Raw genomic sequence first — 14,292 nt, 5'->3', positions numbered from 1 at the left:
TATAGATGTTACTATACACATATTTTTCTTTACTCTGTTGGTTGATAAGACTGAGAATACTCATTAGCACCAGGCTCTGGCCTAGCACTTACATATTGGTTTCTAGAGCCATTTCCAGAGGAATGAACCAGGGCTCCTTAGAAAAGCACTAGGAGAAAGAGTGTTTAAGAAGAGTCTAGAGAGGGCTGCATATCAAAGGTAAAATAATGTGCTGCCAGGTTACATGGGTCAACATACCTGACCAGCAGGGTCATGAAAAACCACAAAGGAAATAGAGATGTCAACTGATAAAACATTAATAGACTAATTAGTTGTGACAAGTCCTATCATACGAGGAGTGTTTCTTATTTATTTGCCAATTACTTCTATAGCAGTTACATATTTTCACTGAATCTAGAAGATTTTTAAAAAGAACTATTCAGCTAGACACTAAACACCATGTTGGATCTGATATCCACATCCTACCAAGTCAGCTAAAATTTATAATTTCTGTTTCTAGTGAATCTCTAGTTGCAAAGACACAAAAAATAAGTCACATGGGCAGTCAGTTGCTTCAGGTTTCCTTTTGAATGATGCCTGGTACTGTACATCTTTTCTGGCTTCTCCACTCTTGTCCCTGGAATGCTTTATACCTTACCATTATTTGACATTTACTTGTCACTAAACCATTTCTCATAACCTAAACTTACAGTTCTCAGAGCAATACCCTGAGCAATTGAAGTGTGCCGTCTACAGGTTTGTGTCTGTGGGCAGCTGTTTTAGTTCTGGGAAGCCTCTCTCCACCACTCCTCACTACCAATTTTAAATATTTTGTTCTGATTTTAATCAACTCAAACTCCCACACAGATTTGTATCTGTCTGGATATAAAACTTTGTATAATAATTTATAAAATTGTTTATATTCAGGGAAGATCTAACCAATGCTTGGCACAACCTGAGACCCACCCCATGGAGAGGACCAACCCTTGACACTATTAACAATATGGTATGCTTGCAGACAGAAGCCTAGCACAGTTGTCGTTTGAGAGGCTCCACTAAGCTGAACCTCAAAACAGACTCACGGTCAAACATTGGGCAATGTGTAGAGAGTTTTGGAAAAGTCGGGGAAGGAGAAAAGGACCTGGAGGTGACAGGAGCTTCACAGGAAGACCAACAGAGCCAACTAACCATGTCCCAGAGTGGCCTGCTGAGACTGAAGCACCAACCAAGGACCTTTCATGGACTGAACCTAGGCCTCCTACAAAGACTTATCTCATGGGTACCTCCGGATTCATGTTGGTCCACTAATAAGGGGAGCAGGAGCTGTCCTGGACATAGACTCTCTTGCCAGTTTTTTTAATTATTCCCCCCCTGGCAGGACTTCCCTGCCAGGCCAGAGAGGAAAGGGACACACTCAGCCCTGACAGGACTTGATGAACTAGGGTAGATGGGAAGAGGAGCTCCTGTCCTCTGAGGAATAAGGCTGGAGGATGTGGGAGAGAGAAGGAGGGTGGAACTGGGAGGTGAGGAGAGATAGGGCTATAACCATGATGTAAAGTGTAATAAATATATTTTAAAAATATGTTCTGGCAAAAAGATAAGAAATTTAATGTAAGTAGTCTGTATTGAAAATATTACTTCAGTTCACACTGAATGTTTTAGCTTTATTATATTATTGCTTTTAGAATAGTAAAGATATCACATGCCCATGAGTTAAAAGAATTAATATTTTAAAAATATGCTATACAAATCTATTATATATGCTATGTAATCTTTGTATTTTCAATATTTTTTTTTACAGAAATAGAAAACAAAAGACATAAAACTTGCAAGGTATAAATAAAGGTAAAGAAAATATTTTTTTTCATTTGGAAATGTTTTTGGAATAAAATTATATTACTTCTCCCTACCTTTATTCACTCAAGTATTGCCCAGATACTCTCCTTTAAACTTTCCCCACATCTTCTAAGTTGTTAGTCTCTTTTTCTTTTATTATATTTGTTACACATATATGTATGTGTATGTACATACACATACAAACACACACACACACACAATGCTCAGTCTACTTCTTTGTGTGTATATGTGGTTCCAAGTCTGATAACTCTACATTGGACTGTCAGTAAGGGTATCATCTTGGGAGAGCCTAGTTCTATTTCTTTCACCAATCAATAGATGCTTGCTGTTCTACTGAAGTACTTGTGATAAAGAAAAATAATGTCAGAGGCATTATGCTTCCCAGTTTCAAACTATATAGTAAATTAAAACAATTAGAACACTATGGTATTCCATAAGGAGAGACCTATGAAATATAATAGAGATGCTAAACAAACCTTTAAATTTATTGTCAGTTAGTGCTTGATGAAGATGTCAAGTACGCACGCAAGAAAAGCATGGCTTATTAAAAATATTACTGGGGTTGGCTTCAAATGTGTCAAACCAGCCACTGGGCAAAATGTCCTCGTTTATGCCCCAGACAGAATTCTGCCTAAAAATGGGCAAGTTTATATTCAGGGAGAGTAGATGGCCAAACCCTGCCAAGACAGGTCAAGCATGTCCTTAATAGTTCCTGCCTCCCAAATATGTCTGTCAGAGATATTGGGCCAGAAGGCTGAAGATGATGTTCCAACGTTATAGCGAGTGTTGAGTGACTGCTCAGGCAGTAAACTGTCTCAGTTATTTTTTCATTTTGGAAGCTGCTAACCTTCACTTTGGATTCACTCAGGTATTTAAGTTTGATCCCTTCTCAAGTCTCTGATGGGTTTGAAGATCACATAGTTTAGTCTGTCAATTAAGCTTAGCAAGTTAGGGATTAAGATGTTTTTAGATCAAGATAGGTGTTTTAAGTTAATAGAGAAGAGATATGATAGATATTAATCTCAATTCAGAAATTCAGACCCAACAAAATAGGAAAGATGTTTACCTCAGGTCTGCCAAATACAAATAGTCAAATCATTATGAATGTAACATTTATATAACTCCTGGTTGTTTCAGGGTTCTTCTTGCTGTATATAGTCTATTTTACCCATGTGTAATATATGTTATGTATATGTTAAAAAAGAAACATATTAAAAAAGAAAAATAAATAAATAAAAATGAAACATAATTAAAAAGAAATTAAAAATATTACTGGGAGAGGTGGGCATGGTAACGCATGCTTTTAATCTCAGAACTAGGACAGCAGAAGTCCATGGGTCTCTGAGTGTGAGGCCAAGGTGGTCTACAGAGCAAGTTCCAGGTAAACCAGGGCGACGTAGAAACACCCTACCTCAAAAATACCTCAAAAATAAAAATAAAAAAAGCCAACAATAAACCAAAAGGTGCAAGGAAAACAATATATTCACATGCAAGTGAGTTAATTGGGCCATGATTTCATACTACACACAAAAGAGCACAAACTGCATTATAAACTTACATGTAAAATCTATAAAGATTTGACCTTTGGAATAAAATGAAGAGAAATGTTGACATTTTTCTTAGTGGTATTTTTTTTTTCTATAACGCCCCCTCAAAAGCACAAGCAAGAAAAAAATTGACAAATAGAAACATATGAGACAAAAATCTTCTGTAGAAGAAAAGGGAGAAGAAACAACGGAATGAAAACACAACATCAATAAAGAAAATAAGCATTTGCAAACTGTACATGAATAAGGGATTAATATCTGTACAAGTGAAGCACTTACTAGTGAGTATTTCAAGAATATTTATTATTCTTTACATTTATGTGTTTTTCATGTGTGTATGTAAGCACATCACAAGGGTGCCTGGTGGCTTCAGAGGCCAAGGGAGGATCTTGAATTCCCTGGAACTGGAGCTGTACATAGTTTTGAACTGCTGTGAACCAAACTCATGCCCTCTGTGATAGCAGCAAGGTTTCTTTCTCCATCAAGGTCTCTCTCTCTCTCTCTCTCTCTCTCTCTCTCTCTCTCTCTCTCTCTCTCTCTCTCTCTCTCTCCCACAAATGTGACAAAATTAAAAACCAGACAAAATACCTGGATGAATGTTCTTTTTTATTTTTTAACATATTTTTATTGAAAAGTAAAATAATTCATATTACATCTCATTTTCTATCCCATCCCATGCATCCTCCCATTCCTCCCTCCCTCCCACTTATACCCCAATTCCCCTTCCCTATGACTATGACTGAGTACCTGAATATGGTGCTAGGGTATCAAGTCTCTTCTTGGTAGTCCGCTATCCTTCCTCCGAATGACATTGGGCCTCCCTAACAAAGGGATATGGCCAAATATGGGGCACCAAAGATCGTCTGAAAGTCCCCAGTCTCCACTTAACTGTGGAGAATGTTCTGTCCCTTGGCTAGATCTGGGTAGGGGTTTGATGATGACTGCACATATTGTCCTTGGTTGGTGCCTTAGATCAAGCAGAACCCCTGGCTCAGATCCACCTGGATGAATGTTCTTAAGAAGCCATCTAAACAATGCCTAGGCATATGAAAATATGCTCAGTCGTATTCACTACAAAACTTAAATAAAAACTACTACAGTAAGAAAGGCAAACATGAGTATTGACAAAAGTAGTAAAGAGAACTCTTATGCATGACTAGGAAAATAAAAGGTGCTAAAACTATATGTAGGACACAGCCTAGCAATCCTTTACAAGTTGTGTTATAAAGAACTGAAATCAGTATGGTGAAGGGATTCTTGCCTCTCCGTGTTCCCTGTACCATTTGTGGCTAAGGTATGGAAACAATCTAGACAAAGAGACCTTGGTAAACACACCCAGTGGAACTGTAATAATCTTACAAAGGGAAGACAGTTCTGCCATTGCAACAACATGGATGAACATATAGGAAACCGTGAAATAAGCCAAATTAGTAAAGACAAACACCGTATGATCTCACTAGCAAGATGAAAAGACAAAACTTCATGCCAAGAGAATGATAGCTTCCAAGATTGTGAGGCAGAGCGAATGTGATGACACTGACTGAAGGGTACATACATTAAAAAGACGAGTTAAGCTCTTGAGCACTAATGCACAGTGTGATGGTTGCAGTAAATGACTTAATACTGTGTACTTTAAGTGTACTCCGGGTAGATCTCACCACTCACGCACCACAACCATGAAGTAATGCACGTATTAATTATCATGACCAGTTTCAAATACGTAGTTTTCTTGACAATTATATATTAACAAAACAGCATCATCTGAAATATTTAACTACAACAGTGTTGTCCTTTGCCCTCTCTTCTGACCACCCATGTTTCCATGTATTAGTGTGTATATCTACCCATATGTACACATACATATATATGACATAGTTTATGCTTATGTGGCTTGAACCTAGTGAATCGTGCATGCTTGGCAAGCATAGATTTTTTTCTAACTTATTTAAGAATTAGTTAAAAATATTAACCTCTTCTTTTAAAAATTCAGCATTTAGCATGTTATTTAATAAAACTCATTAAATCATATGTAATAGCTATTGAAAGCAGAACATTTTAGTCAATAATATAGCATGCTTGTCTATGACCTCACTCTTTTTGGTACTCAAGTTGCTCAGAGGAATACCCCTTTGCCCTAGTTCTGTGTGCTTTAAATTTTTTCCCATCATATTTTTTGTTCTGTTTTATTTTAGAGACAAGGTCTTACTCTGTAGTCCAGGTGTCCCGGATCTCAATGTATAGTTCATATTGGCCTTGAATTTTGAGAGATCTATCTTCCCACCCTAAGATAGGCCAGATTAAAGTTGTGTGCCACCACACTTAGCAGCCCCATTATAGTTTAAAGCACTACTACTCATAACAATATGTTTTAAGACTGATTTTGTATTTTTCTGATCCTCTCTTGGCTTCGACCATAGCAAATAATACTTAGAAACCAAGATCTGGATTGCAGTAGTACTCATTACTGATATGTCATGACTTCTAGATCCTTTCCTCAAACTGAGCTTTGATATGTCTGTAAGAAATTGAGACATTATACTTATACTTTCAACCCAATCCCAACATTCTGTGTTTTGTCCTATTTGTATTGCTCTGTCTCCACAGTGAAAAACCAGGCTCGAAATACATCTCATTTGCTCAATCCTCTATACCTCCCAAACAAAAAAAAACTTGCTAGTAATTGAAGATTTGTTAACAGTTCTTTCACTTCTATGGACTGAAGAGAATTACTGTGTTCAAATATCATTTATATAATATTAATTATTGCCTTTCCCCCATCATGATAGCTTGTATTCTTTATTGAGAATATAGTTTTCTTTATTTGCTTTAGTTTATACTGTTTTATACTGTTTTAAATGATTTCCCCTTATTGTAAAATATGATTTAAAGAATTGAATATGTGGAATACTTATAGAATAAAACAAACTGAGTAGACCTTGTGTTCAATGCTGCTTCACCTCACAGACTTTCAATCTAATTCCTCCTATGCACATAAGAGACTGATCTTAATTATATCTGGCTTGAATTTCCCCTCTTTTTTAAAAACATAGCACAGTTTAATACATTTTCTTTATATTATGTGTACTCTTGTAAGCTCTGAAATAGTACTTTCACCTGTGTGGGTTATTTCTCTGACTGGCCCTGAGGATGTTTGTCACTCTTGGAAGGATTAAACTTGTCTAATATTTGTTCCATTCACACATTCTGACTGAGGTATCTACTCTTTTTCCCCCTAAGTTTCATTTGTTCTCATGTTTGATTAGTTACTGTTGCCCCACACATCATTGGTGCTCTGTTCCTTATTGTTTTTTTTTAGACCTCTTTGTTTCTAGTCTGATGTTTGGGTAGTTTGTACTTCTGTCCTTTTTATTGATATTATTTCAATTGGCTCTAGCATAGTATTAATTTCATCTAATTGATCCTTTCATATTTAATAATTTCCCTAAACTTTCCCTACTTTTCTTTATAGTTTACATTTTCCTCAACATAGTTATGCTACTTTTTACAGTCTTAGTTATTTTTATAGCTTTTAAAAAGGAATTTTGAACATTTAGGATGTGTTATTTTCTTTACTGTTGTCATCTGTAGTCTATTTGGACTGACTCATTTATTTCTGGATGAGTTAGTATTTGATTGAAGGCTGAGCATTACAAATTTTACGCTGCCTATGGTAGAAAATTTCTCCTTCCTTTAAAATATGATGGAATTGTTCACACAGGTGATTAAGATGCTTGTAATTCAGTTTTGTCAACTGACAGTATTCTTTGGCCTAGGGTAGATGTAGAATGTCTTCATTTCAGACATGGGTTTGTCCACTTGGCATGTTCACAGACAGTACAGGGACTGCAGTGAGGAAACTTCACTCTGATTTGTGGAAACCTGAACTTCTTCAAGCTCTGTATGAGTGCTGGATGTTGTGTGGTGCACAGTTTTCTTTGCTTTTTATTCCAGTCTCTACAGACAACTTTGAATGTTGATCATACACATCGGTGTTTGGTCTCCTTTTCTTTATTCTTCCTTACAAGAAGCCAGTCATATGTAGTTTGATTGGTAGAATGTTTGCCTAACCTGCACAAACTGGATATGATGACATAAACTTGTAATCCTCGCACCCAGGAAGTGTAGACACGAGGATCCGAAGTTCATGTCATCCTTGGTTACACTTTAAATTCAAGACTAGCCTGGAATATGAGTTTCTAATAGACAAATAAAAACCTCACGGTGACAACCACAGACACTCTGAGCACTCCCACCTCTGTCTCTATTTCGGACTTCTGAGCTGCATTTGACTTACCTTCCCTCCAAGTGTGGCCTAAAGCTTTTCCAAACAGAATTTCAGTTTAAGTATGAGCTCACATTCTCTTTCTCCTCTCTTGGAGATTGATTATGGTGACATAGAAATTGTTATAACATGTATAAAAGTATTTTGCATTTTTCTTTTTGGCTTTTGTGAGTGGATCAGTCTTGGCCTAGCTATTCTATCATGACAGGATAAAGCACCTTTTAATTTGCCTGATTTCCATAATAGTCACTTTTTTCTTCAGGTATTTCCCCCAATATCACCAGATCACAATTCATTTCCATCTTTTTTTTTTTTTTGCCATCTATTCTTTGAATTCTGTTTTATTTTTTTCCTGAGACTTCCAATAAAGGAACTGCTTCAGCATTTAAAGAATTCTTGCCAAACTTTTAATATTTTATTTTAACTAAAATAAAAATTTTAAGGTATCTTTCTCTTTTATTGTCTACATTTTACTATTTTTCTCTTTCAATTTCTATGGTATTTATTTTATAATAACCAACACTGAATAGCTTCCTACTTATATGCCTATTGTCAAGAGATTTTTAGCATGGAAAGAGTCACACAAGTGTTTTAACGTTACTGGTCTTTACAATACAACTCTGTTAAGTGCCACAGCAAGGCAGTTGTGCTATTTGGAAGCTATAGTCTAACTTTTGGTTTTGCCTAAATTGAAAAAACATTTTGTTTTTTTCCTTGTTATTGATTTCCAATTATCATCAAGGAGACGTGTGCAAAACCTTGACTTCTGAAGCCATGTTTGCACTACAGTGAAAAGTGTAATCTGGAACTCACTGTAAGACATACCTCAAGTGACCGTGTAGATCTGTGACTGAGATGATGGGTTCCAGATGGAGACTTGTAATCATTTCCATAGCCAGTGTGAGGACACTGTCAAAAATGGGGTGAGTGTAGTGATGGCTCCTGAAGGGAAACAGAAATGTCAGAATTCAATCACTGCTTAGAAACCGAGAAGCCGGCAGAGGCCAGTTTATCCAGATAAGGCAATGAAAGTAGGCTGGATAGAGTCATGGGGGCTAAGGAAACCTTGGAATTGAGAGAAAGCCTGTCTTGCTCTACTAGAGTAAGAGCCAGCAGATAGTCAATCTATCAGTGTGAAGCTAACAGTGGCCTGTCTCCACTAATGCAGAGGTGATGCTCTGGGGAGCTGTATTTTGCTAAGAGTGAGCCATTCTATGCATGTGTCTGCATTAAGTAAAAAAAAAAATTTACAACTACACTTTATTTGCCCCTTTAGCTATGAGACCTGCCCTGTGGTATAAAAAAATCATTGCAATTGCTTGCTGGTACAATTTCCAAGTTTATATTATCATATCATATTTCTTAACTTTATGAAATTGCTCAGAATCATTATTGGAAGCACAAAAAAAGAGTAACTTAGGCAGAACAGATCTTTTTGTTTGTTTGTTTTAATTTTTAAAATTAATTTATTCATATTACATCCGATTGTTAGCCCTTCCCCTGTTTCCTCCCATTTCTCCCTCCCTCCCACTTCCCCCCTTCTCCCCTCTCCTTTGTCTGTGACTGAGGGAGACCTCCTCCCTCTAATATATGCAGAGCAGATCTTTTAAAGAGTTTTTTTTTTCAAAACCAAGATGAACACCAACTCAAGTATAAAATTCTGGAAGGTGTGTGTCCATTATTTAGGAGACCACAAACACTCTTGAAAGAAAGAAACCAAATACTATAGCTTGAAGTTTAGAAGCTTTGAGAAGAAGGTCTGTAATTTCAGTGTGACTCCCTAATAATAGTACTTTAAAGGACAAGTTTACAGCTCCCTTTAGTAACCTGAAGGGAGCTCACAAGCAGTCTCCCAAGAGATGGCATTGAACGGATTAGTTTTTAATGAGTTCAAGTATTATATTTATACATAGTAAAGGTGCCAATTCCATAGAACAACATAATAGAAAGAAAACATCATAAGAATGTAGGTCCAATTTTAGCAGTACAACAAGGCATAGTGCCTAAGGCGAAATAGTGGGGGAGGTGTTTTGAAGCTGAGAAAACATACAGTATGAGCCCACATACCATGAAACGTTAACGATCAGGGAAGGAAAAGTGGTGGTGGGGTCAGAGCATTTATTCTTGCTTGATAGTGGCATTCCTGCACCAAGAAAGTGAGAGAACAGCCCCCACACTTCCAGAATGAGTCAGTTTCATGTCTCAAGCTGATTATAAACCATTCAAAGGAGACAGCCTCCCACAGCTGACTTTGGCTGTGATTAGAATAGAGGATGGTGTTTTACTTGGGCATGCCATATGTGCTTGGAAGCCTCAAAGCCTGATCATCAGGTGAACTTGAAGCCTTTCTTGGACCAAAAGAAAAGGGAGGTTTCAAGGAAGTTTTCACATATATATCCTGGAAGCGAGCTCACTAGCCAAGCCAGCAACATGGATGTTAACTATACTCAACATGTGGCACATTTGCAGACTTTTTATTTTTTAACCCAAGAGGCTTCATTTTTGTCTTAAGTATCTCTGCCAGTGATCTTTTTCTCCTCCACAAGAGAAAAGTATAACATGTGTTGAACATTGGTCACACTCTTCGGTATGAATATCCAGCTTCTTCTAAGAATTAGAATTTTTAGAATAATGTAAATTCGGGACTTCTTTTTCATAAGGGAAGAAGGGGAGATTGTTTCCAGTTAATGGCATAGTCCTTGATGACAACATTCCAAGCAAAGATTCTTTAAATGGCTGTAATGGAAGGTTTGGAAAGGAAAATCCTTTTTCCACTTACACTTGTAGATGTGAAAACTAAATTAAAAGAGCATGCAACCCAAAGTTATAAAGTGATATCCAAAAGGAAATTTAAAAATTTGAAGATGCAGCTCATGTATGGGAGTCGTCTGACCTAATTTTTCACAGGATTTTCACAGCTTTGCTTGCAATGGCACACATCTTGGAAGGAAGCAAAATTATTAAGGCTCCAGAGGCTTAAGGTTTCATACATGCCACAAGCTTCATAATAATGGAATCTACTCAAACACAGAGTCACTTTTCATTTTTCTTAATTATGAAAATTAAACTTATTTTAAGTGTAAATTAAAATGTGAGAGTGGTCACTATTCTGTTTCACTTTCCCCCCCCCCCATAAAACATATAGTTAATAGAGGAACATAATCCAGGCTACATATAAGCAGCAGTATAAATTTCTTAAATGTCCTTCAAACCAAAGGTTTATAATGAGTGAGACAAGAAATTATAATTCACTCTATCAAAAAATCTGAAGAGGGAGGGAATATTTTTGCTATGCACAAGCTGAATCAAGTTAATGAGGCATCTAACATTGCGAAAAGAACGTTGTCTATAAATAAATTCAGTCTGATTGGGATGTATTAGTTGTCTGATAATATTCCGTAGCCTACAGATGCTTTGGGTGGAATGTAGATTTCTCAGAAAAGGCCAGTGGAATTATTCTGGCAAAGTGTCGTGTCATTTTCTATAAATGGCATTAAATTAAATTTCTTTTTAAAGTAAGACTTTTTATTCATGATAATATTTCCAAAATAAAGTTAGCTTAAGACAAAATATGTTCTCCAAATAAAAAGCATCTGAATCTCAGAATGTATTTCCCCAATTCTTCATGCAGGTTTGGTCATTGATACCTCTCCCTTCAAGTACTGCTGATAGATAATTCACCTAGACTCTAGGGGTTAAGAAGAGACTATAGCTAGAAACTGAGCTTTCTTTATTCTTGAAATAGACCTATGCATATGCTTATGGCTCATGTTGATGAAAGGCTGAAGTGTTGTTACTTTATTACTAAAAATTTGATATTTTTCAAATCAAATACTTCCATACAGTGATGTGAATATAATTCTTCTCATAGGATGGAATTTCAGGTTCACATGGCTTGTTTTTTGTTTTTGCTTCTAAATACAGTTTAAGAATCTAGATGCAGCATATATTTTATCTTGGTTATTCCACGTGGAACTCTTTAGTTATATAATTACTCACCTTATAGCTCAGAAGATGTATTTCTTTGAAAATGTTTTGCATATATTTAGGATATACTTACTTGATTGTTTTTATCATAAGCTGAGATGTATTCATTTTTACTGAAAAGTAAAACCTCAAATAATAAACTCTTAAGGGTAAAGTGTGACTTCTCCTTACTAATCCCTAGTGCACCATCCTAAAATTTCCCATTAGTAACACTTTTAATTGTGTTCTTCCAAAAATATATAAAAATTATTTGAAGCAAAAAATATCTTAAAAGTAATAAATGTATCTGAAAATAAAACATAATCTTTTACTAAAATTTCTATCTGCTCATTTGGGTGGAAGAGTGTGAATATTCAGAAGAGGCAGTTATCAATTGGGTTATTGCTGCCTCATGTCCTGTTTTTCTTGAATTAGCTCCCTTGCCTCACATTCTTTCTTTGGTTTCCTTTTGATCTAATAATAGTCCTTCAGAAGAAAGCTTAATTTATGGGATCTCTTAATATCAGCATGAAATCAGGAGAAAGATATGATGACCTGTAAATCATTTTCAGGGTACAGAAGAAGAAATTCAAAGTTATGGGAACTGAAAAGTTGAGGCTGCTCTGCTTGCATTCTCATTTCCTAATAGGTTCCATGAGAAGTCACAGGCTCTCCCTCCACCCAGGCATTGATGGTAATGAAAGGAGGACTTGCATATTTGAAAATATCTATGGGTTGTTTCTTTTAGAAACTAGGTGTGGCAGAAAGGCGTGGCAACACTGAAATGGTTTTTCTAATAGACTGGGATACTTAGTAGTGGCTAATTAATTACCTACCCCCAAAACAAAATAGATAGGTAGTCTACTATATTGTTTCTTGACGGTGTTAAAAATTAAATATAATACTAGAGATCCTGGCTTGAGGGACCATAATTTCTCTCTTACTTTCAAGTGCTGACTTCTCAGGCCCAAAGGCCTTTGATGCATAAACAAACAGGACCTGTTGAGCAAGACTTCAAACTACTGCTACAAGGACACACTGTACATATTCCTTCAACCCTTCTTCTGAAGGACAAAGCAATAAATAAATAAATGTGTGTATATATATATGTGTGTGTGTATGTATGCATGTATGCATGTGTATGCATGTATATATGTGTGTGTGTATTTTATGAAACTTTCCATTTCTTTTCTGACTGTTAGCAGAGTCACTTCTTCTGGCTATCTACATTTCTGAGTGTAGTGCCCTCTCAGTCTCAAGCCTGCAAAAGCACATTTGATGCCTCTCATACTGTCTTCTTCCACATCTGTCTCTTCTTCATTCAGTGGCAGGAAGTCCCCTAAATCTTAGAGCTTAAATCATTAGATTCTGCTCACTTGAATAAGTTAGGATGCTTTTCTTATTTGGAAGTCTTTAATGTTAATCACACCTGAAAAAAACCTTCTGCACAATATATGTAGTATAGTAACAGGTAATAGACACTAGGGTGATGCTACTTTCCAGAGGTCAAACTTACACTTCACAGGTGATAGACACTAGAGTGATGTTGCTTTTCTGAAGTCAACTTACCCTTCCCTTTCAGATATAGATTCTTTCAACTGATTTCAAGATAACACACAGCTTGCAGTAGATGAGTGATTTTCAGAATTCATATGTTTTTCCTCTTTGCTGAGCATATGGCAAAGGAATAAAGCCAAACTCCTAGTCAGGTGGCAAAACAGATATTTACAGCAGGTGATGACTTAGAACGCTAATGCTACACAGACCTTTGATTTCCAGTGCTTCTAGAAGTGTGATTTTAGAGATAAAAAGCTGAATGAAAAAAGTGTGGAAGAAACAATTGGCCTATATTAAAAATGCAAAGAAGAAACATTGCATTTTGGGAACTACGTATTTAGTCTACAAACAGTGAGTCCAAATTGGGGTGGAAGTCGGTGATATGAAAAGAATATTTTTCAAAAGACACATTATACCAAGTCACATGACTGAAAAACTGGATTTTTTAAGAGTAATATGAAGGCATAGAATTCTATTGACAATTGAAAAGAATGAAAAATAAAACACTCAGAGAAGTAATTGCTTGAATATGCAATGAAATAAAACACATTTTAACTTGAGCAATTATTGTCACTGTATCCCTTTATTACATACAGTGGTCTCTCCAGGTTGCTGGGTATTCATTTGAGGACAGCCTCCTGGTCAACATGAATCTTTCAGAGATGTCTCTAAAGTTTCTTTCTACATTACTTGGCTACTCCTCAAGTGATTTTTATCTACTGAAGTGTCCAGTCTTTTAAAATATTAAGTATACAGTTAAAGAGATGGCTTATTAAGTAAAGAACTTGTGACACAAGTGGAGGACCTGGATTTGGATTCTCAGAACACACATTGTACTGGATGTGGTAACATTCATGTGTAACCCCAGTTCTCTTATTGGAGACAAAGACAGGAGAATCCCCAGAAGCCCTTGGATAGCTAGCTTGGTGTACTTATTGCCAAACATGAGACCGTGCCTCAAAAAAGGTGGGAAGCAAGGGGTGGCACCCTTTTTAAGTTGTCTTCCAACTTACACGCATGAGCATACATATACACATGCATATATATCCCATATGCGCTAAGACACACACACCAGGTATACACATAAAGAAAAACTTCAGTGAA

This window comes from Acomys minous (genome assembly GCF_964271855.1).
Source record: "Acomys minous genome assembly, chromosome: 8".
NCBI lineage: Eukaryota > Metazoa > Chordata > Mammalia > Rodentia > Muridae > Acomys > Acomys minous.
This window is presented reverse-complemented; position numbering follows the sequence as displayed.